Source organism: Vicugna pacos, chromosome 26, assembly GCF_048564905.1.
Source record: "Vicugna pacos chromosome 26, VicPac4, whole genome shotgun sequence".
Lineage (NCBI taxonomy): Eukaryota > Metazoa > Chordata > Mammalia > Artiodactyla > Camelidae > Vicugna > Vicugna pacos.
In genome coordinates this window covers 8,141,356-8,161,203 of record NC_133012.1, presented here as the reverse complement: position 1 = coordinate 8,161,203, position 19,848 = coordinate 8,141,356, and the positions used below count along the sequence as shown (strand labels likewise).

Sequence of the window (19,848 nt, the reverse complement as noted above, 5' to 3'; positions counted from 1 at the left end):
GTGATTTGTTAGAGGCCTAATTTCAACTCATGACGTTCCGTGACTACTTGTTTTTCTCAGGCAGTCTTCACTCTATCTTACTTCATTTAAATTCTGCTTATTCACAGGAATTTTATCCAATATTTGAAAGGCAGTGATTGCAAAGAAATATTTTTATTTTAGAAAAGACACATTTGAATTAATTGGAACTACAAAATGTCAGTGCTTGTAGGCTTGCTGTTGAGTAAGTGAGAAGACTACGTTGACTGCAACTGAGGAATCAGCATAAGCATCAGAATTAACCCCCGTTTCCACCAGAAATGTTTTTAATTTTTTTCAAATTATATTTGACTTATGGCAGTGATCCCAAGTAAAATATAATTTTTTTTCCAACAACCAAAGCTTATGGAAAAGAATTTCCACCTGTTACCAATCATATGTAACTCTTTGAAATAAATTTAGACCGTGTTTAAAAGTAACTCAAATTTATAAAATTACATACAACACACACACGGCACACAGCAGTTAATTTGAACCTTGATGGCAATATTCCCCTTTTTATTCTCTGCTAATGTAGGGGTGGGAAAGCTATTTATCTCCTAGCCAGATTTAAATATTATTTCCCCCCCTTTCCTATGTTTATCTAATTAGGTAGATGGGTGAAGTTGAAGTAATTGCTTTATGCCTAAAAGAAAAATGAGGAGGAGATATGGGGTGGGGATGGAGAGGGCAGGAAAGGATTATATAAAATTATAGTGCTTCTGTGTTTCTGACTGCAGGTCACAGCCAGAATTTGTCTAGAGAGAGGTATCACTTGTGAAACTAGCCAAGTGGAAAATGACTAGTTTCATTAAAAATAGCAGTAATGAAAGAGCACTTACCTACCATCAAGTATATTTGTATACAGCTGTAAACTGTGTGCATGGCTCTGGTGTTATAACCATCCACAGGGTAGGAATTATGTTTTGTTCAAACTAGAGTTTAATCAAAGCAGCCACATGGCACTAAGCATCAAAAAAAAAAAGGGGGGGGGGTGGTATCTCTTCTGAAACCAGGCTTTTATTTTAGTCATGTGAGGATTACTAGAGGGAATTAAAGAGGTATCTGGTCCAGTAAAGGGTCCTACCAAATGGAACCACTGGCTCTGAGAGGCTGCCCTCCACATGTCCCAAAGAACGTTCTGTAGCCCCAGGTGAGCCTCCAATCTGTGGGTCACAGAAATGTTGCTGTTCTACCAGAAAATCTCTCTGAGCTCTTGGGTGTTAGAGAATGATGCCACTGATATGGCAAATAAGAATGCCTTCTAAAACCCGGGGTCTTGAAATTTATTGATGGCTTCTGCAAAACATAAACATTATGTCAACTTTCATGTCATCTCAGGTCTTTGTTCCAGTATTTGTATTTTATTATTCCTCAATTGATCTTTGGTCACATTATACCAAGTCCTAGCTTCTCCTGAACCAACTCAGTACCATGTTTGAGGCTCATCCTTCACAATGATTTTTCTGTGAGCTGCTTGATTCTGTTCCTGAGGTTTTAGTCCCAGTTCTGCTAGAGATCTATGTCAAAACTATAAAACCATAATTTTCAATTAATACTTTTTTTAAGCAACAGCAAAGGGTTTATACCAAGTGGCAACGTCAGTTAATATACTTTGTCTTCCGGGAGCACCGTGATGAGAAGGCTTATGAGGGTGTGATGTTGGAGACTGCTTTGATGAACAAAAAATATCTTTCATTAAGCATGGAGAGTAGTGTGGCATGTATTTGCTGTCCCTGTGTTGTACTTTTTCTTGAATCTCTGCTGAGGTGATGTGATACTGTTATGAATAACCAAGATGCATCCACACCTAGTTGCTCATTTTTTAAGCCACTGCTACACTGGAAAAAACGGTAACAAGGGAAATGTTAACAAGTACAGAGTTGGGGCAGTGTAGCTGTTACCACTGAAAAGTGTTTTTCCCCCAAATAATTCTTTTCCAAGAAAATCTTAAATACATCTATGCTATTCCAACTATTACTAGGTGCCATCTTTGGCTATTTGACAAAAAAATACTGGATTCATGGGGAGTATGGGAGAGATTTCTGGTATATAGCAAACATTCAAGGAATATTTGTTGTTATTATTATGTGGTCACTGACTCTTTGGTCAGATTCCTTTTCAGGAGAAATTTCCTTTTCAGTAACCATTTTCTCCGAATATAATTGAGAAAGTTTAATATTTATCAGTAACCCAGCAGGAAACATAATTCTGCTCAGTGTTGAAGAAACTTGCATGAAGGGAGTAGTACTTTAGGGGAAAGGAGGAGGCTGGTGCCAACTGTGGACTTTGGGTAATAATGATGTGTCAGTGTAGATTCGCAATCATAACCCATGTACCACTCTGGATGGGGATGTTGATAATGGGGGAGGCTATGCATGTGTGAGGTTAGGGGTATATAGGAAATCTCTGTACCAGTAAAAATAAAGACAGGATTTTAGACAACATGGAATTTTGCTTTGTTTTTTATTATAAAGACATAGTAAAAATGCCATATCATTCAGTCAATCAAACAAAAAGACAATCTGATGGTTAGAGTTAATGGTGTCTTATACAAGGGACTGAGAGTGCAGGAATAGTTTGCTCAATTTTTTTTTTTTGGGTGGGCTGCTGGTACTCAAGGAGATAATTCTTTGGCCTCTTGAATGCAGAGCTACCCCTAACTGATACTCAAGCAAATAATGCTACATATGAATAAAATGTCTGCGTATATTATAGCTTAATAGAAATATTTAAAAAAACTACTTTGATTTATTAATTAATATGATTTTTAATTGGTTCACCAAGTTTGGTATAGCGATTGAGTGTTTTCAAGTATTTTTAAAGTGATTAAATAGTGTTCTTTCCATTAGGTAATTTAACCTTTCTATTCTTCTTAATAATACAACTCATTTTCTTAGGAGGGGAATATTTTTATCCATAAAAAGAGAAAACAAACTTTAAATAAAGTAGCTCAAATTGTCACAAACTCTGACTTACATATGAAATTGTTAAAGTATCTGACAGATACTAGGCATTGGAAGTCAACTAATGTGTGAGAAGGCTATTAATGCCTTTTTTGGATAATATATATATGTGTGTGTGTATATATATATAAAAGTATAATGACTTTTAGAATTGCAAAATGGATCATATGAAATCATGTAATTGAAGAAGCTTTAAAACCATAAAACTTTGTATGTATTTAGCTTTTACTATCTAATTATTATTAGTATTTCACAGTGGTGGTTTGTTTTCTGGACACCAGTCTCCCTGAAACTCAGTATATACCATTACAAATTTATGGCATCTCCTCTGTAGCTTAAGTCGCCTTTCATAATTCATGAAACAGGTCTGTTTTCTCACTCTTTGGTATACTTGGTGGCATAAGAAGAAACTATGACTTTAGATCACCCTTTAAAAAAGTGGAAACAGTAACTCTGTAACTTCGTAGCTCATTTTGAGTCATGGTAAAAGATTAAAAAATAGCTATCATTGTATTTTGCTTAAGCACTGGCTCAATGCACTTTAAAGGCTGTCATTTCTCCACCTTGATTTGACACCTTCAATTTAATCTATTACGTGTTAGAGAACAAATCATAATTAAAAGAGGGGGTGGAAAGTGTTCATTTAGAAGACTGTTTCTTGCATGCAGATGAGTAATTAGAGTGACCTCAGTATGGTGGCTTTCCTTTGCTGCTGAGAGACAGTACTTTTGTGTGGCAGATCAACAAGCTCAGCTCTGCAAACCCTTAATGTGAACTATCTCCCTGGAAGCCTGGAGCCGTCTTTGGTGTCTTTGCAGTTAGATGAAAGGCAGAAGAACTTGCAGTGAAACAAGAGTGGGAAAGCTTAGAGTCTGACTGTGTTGTTACCTCGCCATGCAAAGTTAGCTCATTAGAAGTTAGCTCTTGCCAGAAATCCACAGTCAAGATTCCACCATATTTCCTTCACACACGCATGCATGCATACACACACAAAAAAACAACACAGAGTAATACTTTGGAAGAGTATATGAGAGGTCAAAGTATGATTATAGTTTGGATTTAGAATGTCTCGTTTGAAAACAAAATTTTCTCATGGTGAAGAATTATAAGCACTTAGAATTTGGTTTTCTCTAACATCAATGGTGTTTTGCCTTCTGTGAGAACAGACTGCATATAACACCAAATCCAAGATGTGGCTATTAAAATACTGTGGTTATTTCAGAAATAGTCTCAGTCCACGGTATAAATGAATAGATTGAGTGGGAGTTATAGATATACCCCAGGAAAAATATTAAAGACTGTAGAACAATCCTCAGTTTGGAACTGAGCCCAGCAGGCGGCAGTCAGGTCATCTAGTGGACTGGCAACGGGGCGTTTAATAATGCCCTTCCCACCTTGTTCTGAGATTTATATATCTGTCTACCCAAAGTGTGGCTCAGGGTAAACACCCCAAAATTCTTATTTTTCTTCTTCTTTGGGAACTCCCTTTTATCTCTAAGCCCAGATCAAGAACATGACTCAACTAAAGATGAAAAGTAACTGAGTAAAAACTATCGTTAACAATGGTGTTGAATAGTCAAAGTATTAGCAAAAAACAGCTTGACTATTCACAGTCTGTGCCACACAGCTCCGTAAGACAGTAATGACAGTATACTGTCTTTGGGATACACACCAGTTTGTCCTTAGAGTCAGAATGTTAGAACCACAAGGAATTTAAATGATGGTTTAGTCTCACCTCCACCTTATATGACTGAGAGAATCAAGGCCCCAAAAGATGAATTGTCTTTCCCCAAATTAGTGGCAAATCTGTTTTTTAAACCAACAAAATCATTTTGTAAATGGCAGTTGGATGCTCAATCTAGCACATTAAGAATATATTTCTTGTGTAATACTCTTTTCCAAGAATAGTGAAATGTCTGTGTCCCAGAGAATATGTTCTTTTTTAAATATTTCACCAAATAGCCCACAAATATCAGTTTCATGACAAGTAATTGAAACTTAGGAATGGTGGGACACTGTCCAGTAGGGAAACATGCATGAAGCACTGTTTGCATGTGAAACCTACCTACACTCTTACTTAAGGGGTTAAATAAAGCATCAGAGTACCCTTGGCAGCCAAAGCGATCTTAACATATTGTCATCTCTGCATACATTGCTGCTCCTCTTGTTGTTTTAAAATGACAGATTCACAATTTAAACAGGTAACTAATTTGCCCAGTTTCCAAAACTATAAGCTTTTAGGAACAAGTCAAAAGAATGGGTTTTCAAATACTAGGAGCAGCAGTGCTCACATTTGCTTTTTTTATTTTTAATTACGTTCTAGCCGTGTGATTTTCAGTGAGACAAAAGCTCTGTGTATCACCTGCATTCTTTGTCACTGTCAGTAGAAACAAAAGCATATCAGTCGCATTTTAATGGAAAATAATTTTTAATAAGACATCCATGGGATGGCTAAGAAGAATAAATAAAAGGGGAACTAAACCAAGTACAAGACAAACAGAAACGGGATAAATGCAAAGAGAAAAAAAGCCAAAATAAATAAATAAATAAAAGTAAGAATAGAAGATCTGTACCTCCTTAATCTTTTCATGTTTTCATGACCCATACCTGCTGGCCGTTGACTCATCTAAAGCCCCAAGCCATGTCTACACCCCAAACTGCCTGATTCCCAAGAGGTAATTCTTCACAACTTGATTTGCTGGTGAAGCTGTGACACCATGCAGGGTTTAAAATAAGGACCTTCTTAAGTGATCTTTTGCCCACTGAATGCAGACCTGCATATAATAAGTAGAGAGGGAGGTTCCAACAAGGGGACAGCCTTCCTACCTTTCCAGCTACTCTCCTCTGAAGCAGCATCCATTGGGGAGAAAGTCTAGACATCCAAGGTCTGAGTCCACCCCTGTTGTTCTGAGGGTTTGGTGTCAGTGAAGAAGCCCAGCCATGCCTTCCCTCTCAACCCTTAAACCCAGAACTGCGTAAGGAAATCCACCTTGAACTACTAAATCGAATAATTCTCCTCCTGACACTGGGTAAGGTGATACATCAGATTGTGTTTAACTGATGTGGTTACTTTTTTTCTTTTTCTTATACTTCTCAGGGAGAGCAATTTGATGGATTCACGGATAACTCCCAACTTGCTGTCACGGAGCCATGAAGGAATGGGGTAATACTGGAATTGTACTAAAGCATTTTGGATTTGACTGAATGGCTGGTAGGCAGTAATTTCTCCTGGCCCTGTGAATCCCAGCAATCCATCAAGGGGAATTACTGGTGAAAATGACAGAAAAATGTCACAAACCTTGCTTTCATTTGATTCCTGTGGATGTGAGGACTCGTGCAGTTTAAGCAGATTATGCTACTGATCTGGAGCTTGGTTGAATGATTAAAAGATAAAACACTTCCATTTAAATCTTTACCTAAATTTATCAGCTTGGATTTTTCTGAATTTTACTGTGAAGTTTTATCATAAAATGGATATGTTTGATTCAAAGATAATAAAAGCTATTGATCTATAGTGAAGCCATATTAATATTAACATACAGCTCTTATAATTAATTTGGTGCCAGATAAGAGAAAAACCATGATCTTTTAGCTTTGATGGTTAAAGGGGGAATAGACCTTTGAAAATATATTTGTATGTATAGCAAGATGACCTTGTTTTAGAGGAGGTATAGAAAGGGTTAGCTCTTCAAATTGCAGACTAGATATCCAGTTAGCAATGACGTAGTTATGTGAGAAAGCAAAGCATATACCTACTTTTGATGAATTCCCATTTTAATACAATGTACAGAACCTTTTTATGTTAAAGCCAAAGATGCCTTGCTTGACCTGGAAAATCTAATGATGGGTGCCTCCATGACAACACAAAAGTCTGCCAAACCCTACCACTGTCTGTCTTAAATGAGAACTGCTGTCCATGGTCCATGTCCCAAGGCAAAGATGGCAGGCACAGTGGTGAGGAGAGTGGTTTATTCTGACCCCAGGATCTGTTTTCAAACGGTTAAATGATTTGAGGGAGAAACTTGGGGTCCAGGAGGGAAACTGCCTTCAAAGTCAGTGGGAAATTAAGAAGTAAGAAAGCTGTTTTGGGGATGAGGAGTGTAGCAGTGCAGTCAGGATAGAAGAGGCTACGCTTTATACCAAACAACTCCCAGATTAATAGTGGTTTATAAATCCAAACGTTTTAAAATTGTTTCATTTTATTTTTTCATCTCTTACGTTACATGTGCATCAACTGTCAGCTGGGAGCTGTGCTCCACGTCTTGTAACCCTGGGATCTAGACTTACAGCCCACCTATATCTTATTCTGTAGCTGGACCACTGCTGTGCGAGCAGGAAAAGTATTCCGGAGAATAGCAACACCAGCAAACAAATGCTCAACCAACAGGTACACCACTTCTGCTCAGAGCTCATTGGCTAGAACTAGACATATGGCTGTACCCAACCAACAAAGGAGCCAGTTAGTTAACCCTTCCAGGTGCCTGATGCCCACAGATGTTCAGAGTGCATCAAAGACAGTTTGGCAATGCTGTGCCCACAGGCAGGGGTGGAAGAGTTGTGTAACCACAAAGACACTGAAATAACTCTTAAAGAGGGAAATAATGCACAGGGGAAATCTAAGCACAGTGGCTGAAGGGGTCTTCGGAAAAGGAGAGGAATGTTTAAGGAGCATTTCAGTTGCTTGCTGTTTTCTTTTTCCTCCCAAAGACGTTCTTAGACTAGGTTTGTTTTATGATGCTCTGTGGGTTGTGGCAAAGTCGTGAAGGACTGAGCTCTGGGCCCAAGTAGATACAGGCTAGAACCAGAAGCAGCGCCATGGCAATGCCTGACCTTCATTTTCCATTTCCAAGCTATAGAACAGCCTGTGCCTAGCCCTGGGGCAGGAGAAACGGCTGTAACAATTCAGATTAGGAGAGTTGCCTCCAAGTCCATGTGAGTGAGTGCGAATGTATATAAGGGAGATCATTTTTTTCCATCATTTTTAGCAGCTTTGGCCCCTGCCCATGGGAGTAGGTCGTGATCACTCCAGCAAAATGATGTGGGGACACGTCTCATCGACTGTGCAGTGAGCATGACAGGTATGTAAGTTCTTCTACTTACGTCGTGTTTGAGAAATTTCATACTTAAAGTTCATAAGTGCCATTCCTATTTTGTTCTGTACAGCTTTAAAGTACATCCGTTCCCATCATTTACATTATCTCATTTAATACAAAAGGCAGTCTTGCAGTGGAGGTAGGACACAGGTTTTTCCACTTACTTTACATATTAGAAAATTGAGGACTAGAGAAAATGAACAAGTAACCCAGCAGGAGAGAATCCAATTGCTCAATGCCTTCTAACCCCCAAGGCAGTATCTGTTTCTAGTATCTGCAGTTTTCTCAAAAGCAAAACCCTGAATTAACTGTTAAACATGGAGACATCCATCTGTTGGATTAATTTCAACAAATTATACTTGACCTCTTCTGATTTCCTCACATTCCCTTCTGCTCTTCTCTGCCTCCAGAATATCTGCTCTAGGGGCCATCCTTTCCAAGAGAGTCAAATATTTTTAACCACCTAGCTTCTGGATGGACCAGTGTATTTTCTGAGGTCCCTCCAGGGGAGGTGAAGTGCTTTTCATGCACGAGGCTTTCGTCTCTTCTTTTTCCTGGCCGCGTTCTTGAATTTAACTTCTTCCCCTAGTGGCCTTGAAATATTTCTTTCAAAAAAACCATATATTTTCATTTTCTTCTTTCCTTAGATCTTAGTCAATTTTTGGAGATATTATAAAAGGTTGACAGGTGTTTTTTTTTTAAATGAGGGAAAATTACTTTCTCTGCTCCTTCCCTCACACCCTCTCCCACTCATTATCAATCATGTGTTCCTCCTGCCAGGAGAGGGATTCATCCACTGATTTATGGGGTCTCTGGGCACACTCACTCTCTGATCGTTTAGTCACTGGAGGCTGATACCTTTCACTGGTTTCCGTATTCCCATGTTTGCCCTCATCCTTCCCCCAGCTGCCTGAGGGGAAAGTGGTGAGAAGAAGCCGGCCAAACGGTGGGAGGGCAGTTGCTACCAACAGTGTAAGATTATCAGCTCCAGTACTTCTTTCTGCATTGCTTTTGAAAGAGTTGAAATTCAAGGTCAGAGTAACCAGTTATCCAAGCCTAGGTCACAGGTGCCTGCCTCCCTGAGGACACTAAGAGGGACTGAGACCATCTAGGTTTCCACGTGCCCCACCAAGTCATTCACAGAGGCAACTCTTCCAAACGAAATTACGATGGAATACCAGGGGTCAAATTAAAAGGCAAGCGTGCACTGCAAGCCAGTACCTGGGCTGCCATGCCCACCCACACCCTCTTTCTAAGCTTAACATTTCTAAACAGGTTTAAGTATATAAAAATACACAATCTTCAAATGTGGCTCTTCTCCTATTACTGGGAATTCCCTCTCCCTAAAGAGAGATGATCCAAAATCTCACCATTTACTGTGGAAACTTCACATGTGGGATCTCTGGGTGTCCATTTCTCTACTAATTTTGCTGTTCTGTCATTGATATCCGGCCTTCTTGACTAAGCAGTACCAAAAAAACACCTTTTCAATGGTAGGGAAAGGAACAAGATTTAAAAAGAGCTTTGTTAAACCATATAAATAGATATATGCTACTGCAGAAAGAAGAGCAGAACAATAGCCATAAACAGTTATAATGATACCTATTCTCAGTTAATAACTAACAGTTACTAAGCACCTAATTTTGTGCTTGTTTCTACAGCATCCAGCGTAATGCTAACAGCAGTTTTAGGAGGGAGGTGTTATTTCTGTCCTCAATTTAAAGGGAATAAAACTGAGGCCCAGCCGGATTAGGAGGCCTGCGAGTTAGTAAACCAGTGTGCAGGCCAGGCAGCCTGCCTCCCGGAGTCCTCCTGGACCTGCCTCATGATGTTGCTTCCTCTCTCGATGATGTTGCTTCCTCTCTCTTTCTGCTGCAGCCCACAGAGTGATGGCAGTCCTACAGCTGGACCCAAGCGGTTGACGGCAGCTGTGACATCCTTCATTACCTGTTTACCTTCATATGGTGTCTCAGATCTGAGTCCTTTCCCCAGTGGAGTGACCCATCCTTTTACTCCCAAAGGAATCAGCCTTGCCATTCTGCTTTTTGTGAGGTTGCAGTCTAGTTTCATGCACCTCTGATCTCACATGAAACAATAGGAAGCATTGCTAGTGGTCCCCTGGGTTCAACTCATGCTCTTTTCTGCCTTTCTCGAGTGGCACTGCACTGTCTCCTCTTGATAGTCAGGGTGAATCTGCGCAACCCGCAATGTAACTTCCATTTTCCTCTCTGCCAATGGCAGGAGGGGCCTTCCATTTCAGCGCAGTCTCCAGTCTCCTATTTCATTGGAATCACTGATGTCTTCCCTTGGGATAACATTCCTCCACTGGTTCTAAAAATCCTAATCACTAGTCCTAGTTCACTGAGATGGAAAGCAAACTGTCTGCTATTGGCAGTGTAATTGTGAGCGATTCCACCCCATTTCTGTGCCTTTATCCCTGACTCTGTGTGTGGGGAAAAAAAAAGCAGTGAATGTTGGTGGCAATTTCTGATTTTGTGCCATGCACCAAAGATAACACCACAGACTCATGGGTCCTGTCTTGTAGCTGGTATCTTGATGATTGATGTCTTTAATAGGCTATTCTGTCAATCTGTAGGACCAGCTACTTCTGGGTGATGGTATCAAGTAGGATCTGTGCATCCCATATGCATCCATTCATTGCCTAGCTTCTTTCACTGCAAAAGAAGCCACTTGGTAGGATTCAGTGCAATTTGAGATTCCATCAGCACTCAGAAAGCATCTTTTAGTGCTGGAAGATGAGTGATAGTCAGAAAACACTGAAATCTAGAATTAATGTCTGCTCTATGTGGATGAATGGTTCCCTCTTCATGATGGAAGGGGTCAATTCGAGCGCCCTGCCACTGGGGGCCCAACTGTTCCTTGCAAGTAATGGGACCACACCAAGGTTGGCTCAAGGTTGTTTACTGCAGGTGGCACATTAGGAACTCAGCTAAGCCAGCACTGGCAAGAGGACATGAATGTACAGCCTCCACCTGTGCTGTACAATGAACCCTTCCTTCTCGGTGACCACAGAAGAAATTGTGCCAACTATGTTACTATACCTTGCCACATGCCTACAACGACTCACTGGGGACTATAATAAGGTTCTGACTGCCCTCAGCCCCCGATGGAAAAAAGCCACAAGTGCCTGTGACAAAGACAAGCAAGCTTGAGGGCTGGGTTCCTCCTTAAATATTTAATAGCTAAAGCTGGTAGACATGGAACAAAACAGGATCTCATAAAGGATAAAAGAAGGAAGTGACTGCTGGTGAGTAATGAATGGAAAATGGAACAGAAAGGGAAAGAAGACAAAGAGCTTAGGAGAGGAGATGTTCTAGGTTTAGCTCTGTGTCTAATTAAGACCGTGACAGCTGGGAGATCATGTCAAGACTCTGCCTGCCTACCTGTAGAATGAAATAATTGGACTACATTTCATTGTCAAGGTATCATTCAGTTTCATTTTATAGTTCCATGGAAGTTCTTTTCTAGACCCAAGTGTTCAAACTTTCTGATACAGTACTGTGATTAGCGTTTGAAAGCGTTAATGAAGGCAAGATGTTTCTTAAAAGTGAAGTGACAGATTAGCATAAAGTCTTATTTTTATCTTTCAATGAGCTTCTCTTGGGCAGAGAAACTTGCCAGGTACCTTAGAAATCCTCATTTTCCTAAATAACGGAAAGGGGTACACAATATGAATCATGAATTTGGATGATGGTTTCCCAATGACCCTAGGGAAACACATCCAGTATTGAAAGATTCAATTTATAAAAAGTAAAGACCAAATTTAATGCAATGATTCCAGTACTCCATTAATTAAAGATAATTGGATGCTTAACTGGGAGTTTTAAGTGTCTTTTACAGTATAAAACAAAGTTACTACAGAACAAGATCTTTGGAGTCACATTAACTGTGGTTAAAGTTATGTTAACAATCTAAGCTGAAAGGTTTATGCCGCTGAATTATTTCTTTTAAGCCCTTTTAGGCAGTATCACCTGTAGAAAAAGTAAATTTGTAAAAGAAAGCAAATCACAGGATAAAGAATCAAGTTATTTCCCCCATGCAAATATGAACCCCTCTGAGAGTTTTGCAAGCTTTTTTCTTACCAAATAATACTGAAGATTAAATGTAATTACACAGCAAAATTGTCTATCCTTACTCTCCAAACTGTATTAAATAGTTAATAAAATATTTAAACAATGATACCAAATTGTTTATTTCAATAATGTTCTCTAATCCTGACCTATGGGTAATTAAGCATTCCATTTCAAAAGCGTTGCATGGCAAACACCACTGCCCTTCCATTCTAAATGGTGTACATACACAGGCCAGTTAATGTGATTTGTGTTCTTATTTACATAATTATAATAATATTCTGAGTTGAGTGCTTTTTGGAAATTCTCAGCAAAATAGGTCAGACATTACCATCTATTATTCTCATACCGGAATCACCTAATCTGAATCAGAGCTTGAATCTCGACATGAGATATTTAGAGCCATGAAAAGAAATGAAGAGAGGAAGGGAGGGAGGGAAGGAAAGGAAGGAAGGAAGGAAGGAAGGAAGGAAGGACGGACAGACAGATGGACATAGAGTGAAACACAGTTGAACTAAGTGGTTTGTGTGAAAATCTTCTGGGTTTCAGTGAAAACAGACACTGAGAATGAATGTGAAAGGTATGGGCTTCTTGGTGATCAATCCCATTTAATTTTTTTCAGCTTTCAAAGTGATACTGTGTTGCTGAATAGAATTGCTTCAGGGACCAGTTACTCATGGAAAGTCAGCAACATTTATAGATGGGGAACTTGAAGTGTTGCTGTGGTACACAGGGTTTCCCCTCTCCCCAATCCTTCAGTCCTGGATGCAGGGTACCTGAGGAATTACAAACGGTGAAATACATTTCTCAAGAGGAAAGAAAGGAAAAGTGATGAGCAGCTCCCCAAACCCTGCTGCTTATCCCAGCCTGTGATTTCTACATCTGGTTCATCTATTTATCTACTCATCAGGTGTACTTTGTGATAAGACAAGGATAGAAATAATATTCTGCCTTTCTATTTTCAGATGCTTCAGATTGATACCCATCTCAGAAACACAGAAGTCAACTGTAATCGAGACTGAGATCGCATTAGTTAAAGATCTGACCCTTAGGGAAGGTAGCCCGATTGGTTTCAGATTTTAGGTACCTCTTAAGACTTGGACAAACTGTAAATAATCTGTATTAATTTGAGTAAAGTCTATTATTGTATTTGGGTCTGAGGACTCACACCCAGTTTATAAGTCTCTCCATCACGGTGTCTTTCTTAACACTTAACTTTTTTCTTTCCAAAGTTGAAAGAAAAAAGCAATTTTGATTTCCTATTTGGATTCCACTTCTATAAGTCATAGCATTTTATTTTTTAAATTCAGGTAATTCAGATTTTAAAAGAAAATGGGAGGAATGGGTATTAACATTAATATTCTAGATTTGGACATCTTGTTTCTTAAAAAAATGCAACTAGATAGAATGCCGTATGTGCAGCCCTTGAATCTAAAAGTGTAAAAGCCAAAAATAGTGATATAAAAGAAGGTAAAAATCCACACCACTAGCATAGATATCTCCAGGATGTAACTCTGTCAGCGTTACAGTAATTCTGCAGAGTGGAGATGTTGTGAGCTTAAAAGGGCTTGAAGAATAACTGTGAGGAAATCAGTTCCTTAATTACATTTTTAAAGAATAATCATAGTCAATGCATATATCTATTGACAAGAAAGCAGTTAGTCTCCCTCATTTTAATATATCCCTACATGTGCACCACTACACACACGCACACACAACACACTCTTTCTTTTTTGCCCTACGAAAGCTTGCCTTCTCTCCTCCACAGCTGTCTGCAGGGAACTGGCACTGGTGACCAAGTCAGGCAGACTGAGAATCAGAGCAGTGAGTCAGTGTGACTTGCATTTGAAATTGCTAACCCAGCAGCACGTAGAACTGGGAACCGAGACTGGATGTGAGAGGTGAGGGCTCTCTGTGATCAATTCCATTATTTTCGTGCAACACCCTACCTAACACCTACAATCCTAAAGCCCAACTAAACCTCAAATTTTGGATGGCTGTTTGCCTGCCTGACAATTGTGTTTGTTTTCTCAGGCAAAGAATTCTGAAGCCTTGGGACAAATATATTGAATGCTTTCTAATCAAAACCTGAGCCAACAATGGAATGAATATATAGTTATGATCGGTTTGCTGGAGACTTAGTAGTTCAGTCGCAGCCTAGGCTGCCTGGAATCCCCAACAAAAAGTTACCTGTATGAATGTTTCCCACTCTGTGGCTGTCACAGCGGACTCAAATTCCTGCTAAGGCTGAGCAGCGGGCAAGATTCTTAGCTTCCTCTTTCCGGCTTCTGTGCAGGGCCAACCTGTGTTGTAACCTCTACCTGAAGCTGTCAGCTGGCTTGTATGACAGCAGTATGCCCGTGGTCCTAACTGATGTCTGGCAATTGAGGTCCTCTGTTTCTAAGCAACACGAACCCCCAGATCAACAATACATGAGTCTTTATAGTTTACGTTTTTTGGTACACTGCTAGTAAAAAAAAAGAAAATTAGCAATTATGGACTAAAAATAAGGAAAACATTTGCCTTGACACATGTCTATGATGAAATAGCAAAGTGCAGATTGGTTATGCATGGTGAAAGGGTAAAGTTTAAAGGTTAGAACAGAGGCCATTTGTCAAATACCAACAAAGCACGTTCAATTATTCTGTGGGAAATGAGCTAAGTTTCCAGAATAAGAAAGAGAAAACAGTCCATTAAGTTCTTAATACCAGTCTTTAAATTGGTGTAATTGAATTCTCATTGACTACAAGAATGATATTTCCATCAGCTTGTGCAGTAAAAAGAGTGAACAGGAAACGAGGGATGATTTCCTTTGGTGTAAATAATAGTAGACGGCAGGAGAATTTATAAGCCGATCTCAGTCGGCTGAATGAACCTTCTTTATGGTCAAATATGGTTGTACAAATACAGTGCTGGGCTTGGAGTAGGAAAATTATGGTTTCAGTTCAGTTGATAATGGGGACAGCTATTTGTCTGGAACGTCAGCCAACAAGACTGTTTTGCTTATCCTACTGGATTTGGATTTTTGCAGGGGAAATCACATTGGTTGAAAAAGTGACAGTTTGTGAAGAAGGTAGTTTAAAAAATCCAAAGATTGTAGTTACACAGATACCAGTCCAGGAGTCAAGACACCTATGTTTACCCTAGGTTTTACTATTTCTGGTTGTAGGATTTGGGCCAGTTCTCTCCCCTTCTCTGAAATTGTGGATGGAATAAGGTGAATTAGAGCAACACAAGACACTGAACAAACATTTACGCCAAAGGATGTGGCCACTTGCACGCAGTTGTTGAAAGCCATATTGCATTCAGAGCATTAGTTAAATATCATGTGTGTTGTCTTGGGTTGTAAAGTTAGAATAGGCTCAGAGTCTAAGAGGAATCAGTTCACAGGGTTAAAAGAAGACGACGTAGGAGGATGGGGAGGAAAAGGAGGAGGAGGGGAGGGGGAGGAAAAGGAAGAAGGGAAAGAACTGGGGCAAAACTCCAGTGGATACCACGTGTACAGACAACCCTAAGGAGTGTGTCTCTCCCATTGTGCAGTGAGGAGGCTCTTCTTTGGCAGAGCCACCACTTTCCACGGACAACAGCTGTCTACCTTTTCTCCTCACTTATTCCATTTAAACCTCTCACTCCCCTATTCATTCTCCACGAGTACACTGGAAGTAATTTTTCTGTAATGAAAGACTGATTTAGTTGTTTTCCTGCTTAAAACCCTTAGTAGACTTTCCATTGAACTTGGAATAAAATCCCAAAGCCTCACTATGTTGACCAAAGCCCGTCTTGTGCAGCTTCCAGCAGTGCTGGTCTTAAAGTCCTTCAGATGCAACCAGCTGATGCCCTGGACAAGTCTTCACTCAGTCTAGTCCCTTGACCTGCAGCGTTCCTGCTCTCCTTGCCGTTCTCCACCTGATGATCCCTTTGATTTCTGCTTGACTATTACTTTCTCACAAACCTTTCTCTTGACCTTTCCTCTTTGTCCTGCGTCCCACATAGCAAACTAATCACGCCATTATACGTGTTGGTTATATTTCATAAACGTTTTCCTCAATTTGCAGTTATAATTGTGGCATTACTTGTTTAATTTTCTCTCTTCCACTAGCAAAGAAACTTAATGCTTATTTTGACCAGCTGTGTATCCCATTAATGCAGAACAACACCTAACATATAGTTGGCACTCTAATTATTTGTTGAATAACTGAATGAGACCTATTCTCAAGTTACAGAAAAAGTGAAATACTGAACTGCCCAGGTTGTATTATTGGGACTAAGACCTCTGATAATGAAAATCTACAGAAAAGGAGAACAAGGAGTGGCAGGTGTGACATAAAACCTTTGGGTAATAACAGGGCGGGAGAGAGGTTGCCTCAGAAGAGACTGACGTGTTAGTTTAGCAGAATACTGAAGGGCTTTCTCTGATCATATGCGTGTGAAATAATAAACAGTATAATAAAAGTGCTTCTGGGTTAGAGAAGAAAGCAGGTCCCCTGAACCAAAAATATCAAACAAAACAGAAAAACTAAAAGATGAGGGAGGAAATGGTCAAGGAAGAACAATGCTAACCTAAGGGAGCACAACTAAATTAAAGCAAGGATTTGCAGGAGCCTGTACTAGATGAAGAATGAGGAAACGGGACAATGGAAACAGCACAAAAGAGGAACTGAATCACTGAGTGATACAGACGTAAGAGTTGGAGTCTGGAGAAATTCCTTGAAAAGACAACAGGGTGCAGTGGAAAAGGGCTAAATCCAGAGTCAGGACAGCTGCCGCCACCCCTGGATCTGCCCTCTGATCTGGTGTGTGACTGGTAGATGGTGGCATCTCATGTTCGTAGACAAATTGAGGGCATGGAAATGAGGCTAGGATTTAGACAGTGTTTCTGGCACTTCCAGGAAAAGAAAATCAAGGAAGTCAAGTCCTATTTCAAGACAAAAGCCAGGGTGTTCTGGATAAATGTGAAGGGAGGGTCTCAGCCAGTAAACCTCAGGGTGAAACACAAAATCCAAGACCCACTTCCTCACCTTGACGATGTTCTCTATTTACTGACATGTCATATCACTCCTCAGACAATCAGGTGTGGGAAGCCTGATGGAAAGCCTGTAGGACAAATATAAATTGTGTGTTCAAATACATTTCTAGCTTTCTAGAGGGCTGTATTATTTTTATTATTGCTGTTAAGAGTTTCTATGGAGTCTGACTTAGTGCCTGGCTAAGGATGGTTTTTACTGCTCATGACAGTGATTCTGGGATGCAGCCTGAGGTGGTTACCCATCTTTTTCTTTTTACTAGGGTGCTTTGCTTTACCAAAATTAATACTGCTATTTTCAAATGAATGGCGGTTGTGCCAAAAGGGCAGGATTATTGGACCTTTACAGCAACTCTGTGCTGGTTAGAAGATCACATCTTTTGAATCTTTATCCTCCTCTCTATCCACGCTGCCTACTTCCGAACCCTCCCATCTTTTGCTCGGATTATTTTAACAGCATTCTAGCTGTTCTTCCTACCCACCTACTCCCCCCACCCCAAAGAAAAATCCAGCATGCTTTTTGCCACCAGAGTGAATTTTTTTGAAAGCATCAGATTGCATCACTCTCCTGCGTAAAAATTCTGAAGGATGAGGCTCCAATTTTCTGCATGACGTAGACATGCCTTCACAGTCAGGGGCCAGTCTCCTTTCCAGCAAACCAGAGGATTCTTTTCTCCCACACGTGCCAGTTCATGTCTCTTCACCTTTGCTCATACTTTTCCTTTGTCCTGACAGCCTTCTCTGATAAATTATTCTCATAGCCCCACACCAGCATTTGCTGTCTTCTTTTTAGGCTCCTAAAACACTTCATTCATACTCCTCTGAACTCTTAGCACACTGCATAATTTACTATAATAGAAGGTATTTCTAGAAGGCCTATATGTTTGGACCTCTGGTGTTTTGTATCGTGTCTGACATATAACAGACATGCAACAAATGGTGATTGAATTCTTCTGAACCCAACTGAATTAAAAAATAATAACAGATAGTCATGACTATTGAGTGTAAGAGACTAGGAGACCTTTTAATGTCTGGAGAATGATGGTAATGTGCCCTTTTGAGTTGACAGGGGCATGGAGCATCCTTTGTTGTCTACTCCAGGACAAACATTCTGTCCTCTGCAGCCAACTTAACCTGTCAAGAGAGGCACAGCTGCTCCCTTCCAAGAGAAAATGATCTGGATCTACCAAAAGAAAGTGGGTGAGTAAGATGACTAGGAAAGCATCCCTGAGGAGAGCAAGATACTTTCTATCCATCTTAATTTTTTCACGTGCCCGTTGGTAGAAACCAATGGCTTAGAACCCCCCCCCCCCAGTAAAATTATTTTGTGATCAAATTTTTATGACCCTGCAGAAATCAGGACATTAAAAAAAAAAGGGACATACAAACACGAATATTGATACGTATGTAAGAGAAGCAGTGTTGAATTGCCAACTGTCCTTTCTTAAGAAGGACTATCCTTCGTTCCAAGATTAAATCCTTTCAGCTTTCTTCCTGTCAGTTTTTCCTGGTTTATAAGAAAGAATGGTGACAGTGGTGGCCTTCTTGTTCTTTGGTTTTCATTTTTTTTTCTTTTTAAAAGATTGTTACTTGGACAAATTAGAATGTATTCATACCCTCTTGGAATTTAAAAGGATTTTGAGATTTGACTGATCCACAGAAGCCAAAGTCTGGGAACAAGAGAGTTCTCAAGAACACAGTGTGCAACCGTTGATAGCTATTGGGAGAACAAAGGACTGCGAAGCAACAGGCCAGAGTTCAAGTCCAGATTCTGCCACTAACTGAATATATAATCATCTGCTAATTGCTTCACGTAACAATGGGGCACCCGTGTTTGTATTTGACGAACGGGGATGCTGGAGAGGGTGTGTTTTCCAGATCTGTTAGTTACAGAGGTGCTGAGTTGGTGCAGAGTAACATCTAGAGCCACAGGAAAGGGAGGTGAGGCTGCACAGAGAAAGCATTTATCCTCTATTTCCCCTACTTGTCCTCTCACTTTAACCCCACCCATTTCTCTTTCATTGTTAAACCTAAACCAAACGCTCTGTGTTGACCTCTCTACATTGATGTCTAATGAATTACAAAGTCCAAAACCGAACTCCAGCCTTCCCCCTGCATCCACAGCCTTCTGCATCCCAGCTGATGGAAGCTCCCTGTCTAGTCACTCGGACCAAAAACCTGAGAAGTCATCCTGATCCCTCTGGTTCTCACAGCCCACACTGGGTTTTCCAGGATATCTTGTTGTCTGTATCTTCCAGATACGTCCAAGAATCATACCCCTTCCCATCATCTCCCTGGAGGCTGCCCCCTCAGTCTCTCGTCTGGATCTTAGAAATGACCTCCTTCCCTGCTTTTTCCCTTTAAGCTGACACAGTCCATTTTTCCCACAGCAGAAGACAAATATGAGTAAAACTTTCGTTGAATTGCACCATCCCTTTGGTCAAAACTCTCCAGAGGTGAAGACTTAACCTCACTCCGAATAAAAGGTAAAACGAATGCCGTGAGATAAAAAAAATTCGAATGATTTGTGCTGCGGTGGGAAGTGGGGGGCTTGTCACGAAGGCTTTTTTTCTTATTTCTCTCACCCATCACTCAGTTCCTGCCACTCTGGCTTCTGTGCTTTTCATCCAGCAAGCTGGATTTTTCTCCTGCCTTAG

At 40.2% G+C, this 19,848-nt stretch overlaps 2 long non-coding RNA genes across 7 annotated transcripts in view; one reads left to right on the top strand and one right to left on the bottom strand.

Annotated features, from left to right (window-relative positions):
• The window catches only part of LOC140689450 (uncharacterized), a 186,351-nt gene that overhangs the window by 15,924 nt on the left and 150,579 nt on the right, over positions 1 to 19,848 (bottom strand). The window lies entirely within an intron of this gene.
• LOC116285734 (uncharacterized) overlaps positions 1 to 19,848 on the top strand; it is a 47,261-nt gene that overhangs the window by 22,889 nt on the left and 4,524 nt on the right. For 2 of the 5 annotated variants that reach the window (XR_012064402.1, XR_012064399.1), the window contains exons 2-8: positions 6,082 to 6,147; positions 7,297 to 7,371; positions 7,973 to 8,062; positions 13,134 to 13,225; positions 13,937 to 14,069; positions 18,261 to 18,391; positions 19,582 to 19,677. This is a non-coding gene — a long non-coding RNA (uncharacterized lncRNA). Of the gene's footprint in view, positions 1 to 6,081; positions 6,148 to 7,225; positions 7,372 to 7,969; positions 8,063 to 13,133; positions 13,226 to 13,936; positions 14,070 to 18,260; positions 18,392 to 19,581; positions 19,678 to 19,848 lie in introns of all 5 variants that reach the window. The other 3 variants (XR_012064403.1, XR_012064400.1, XR_012064401.1) reach the window with 3 other exon arrangements.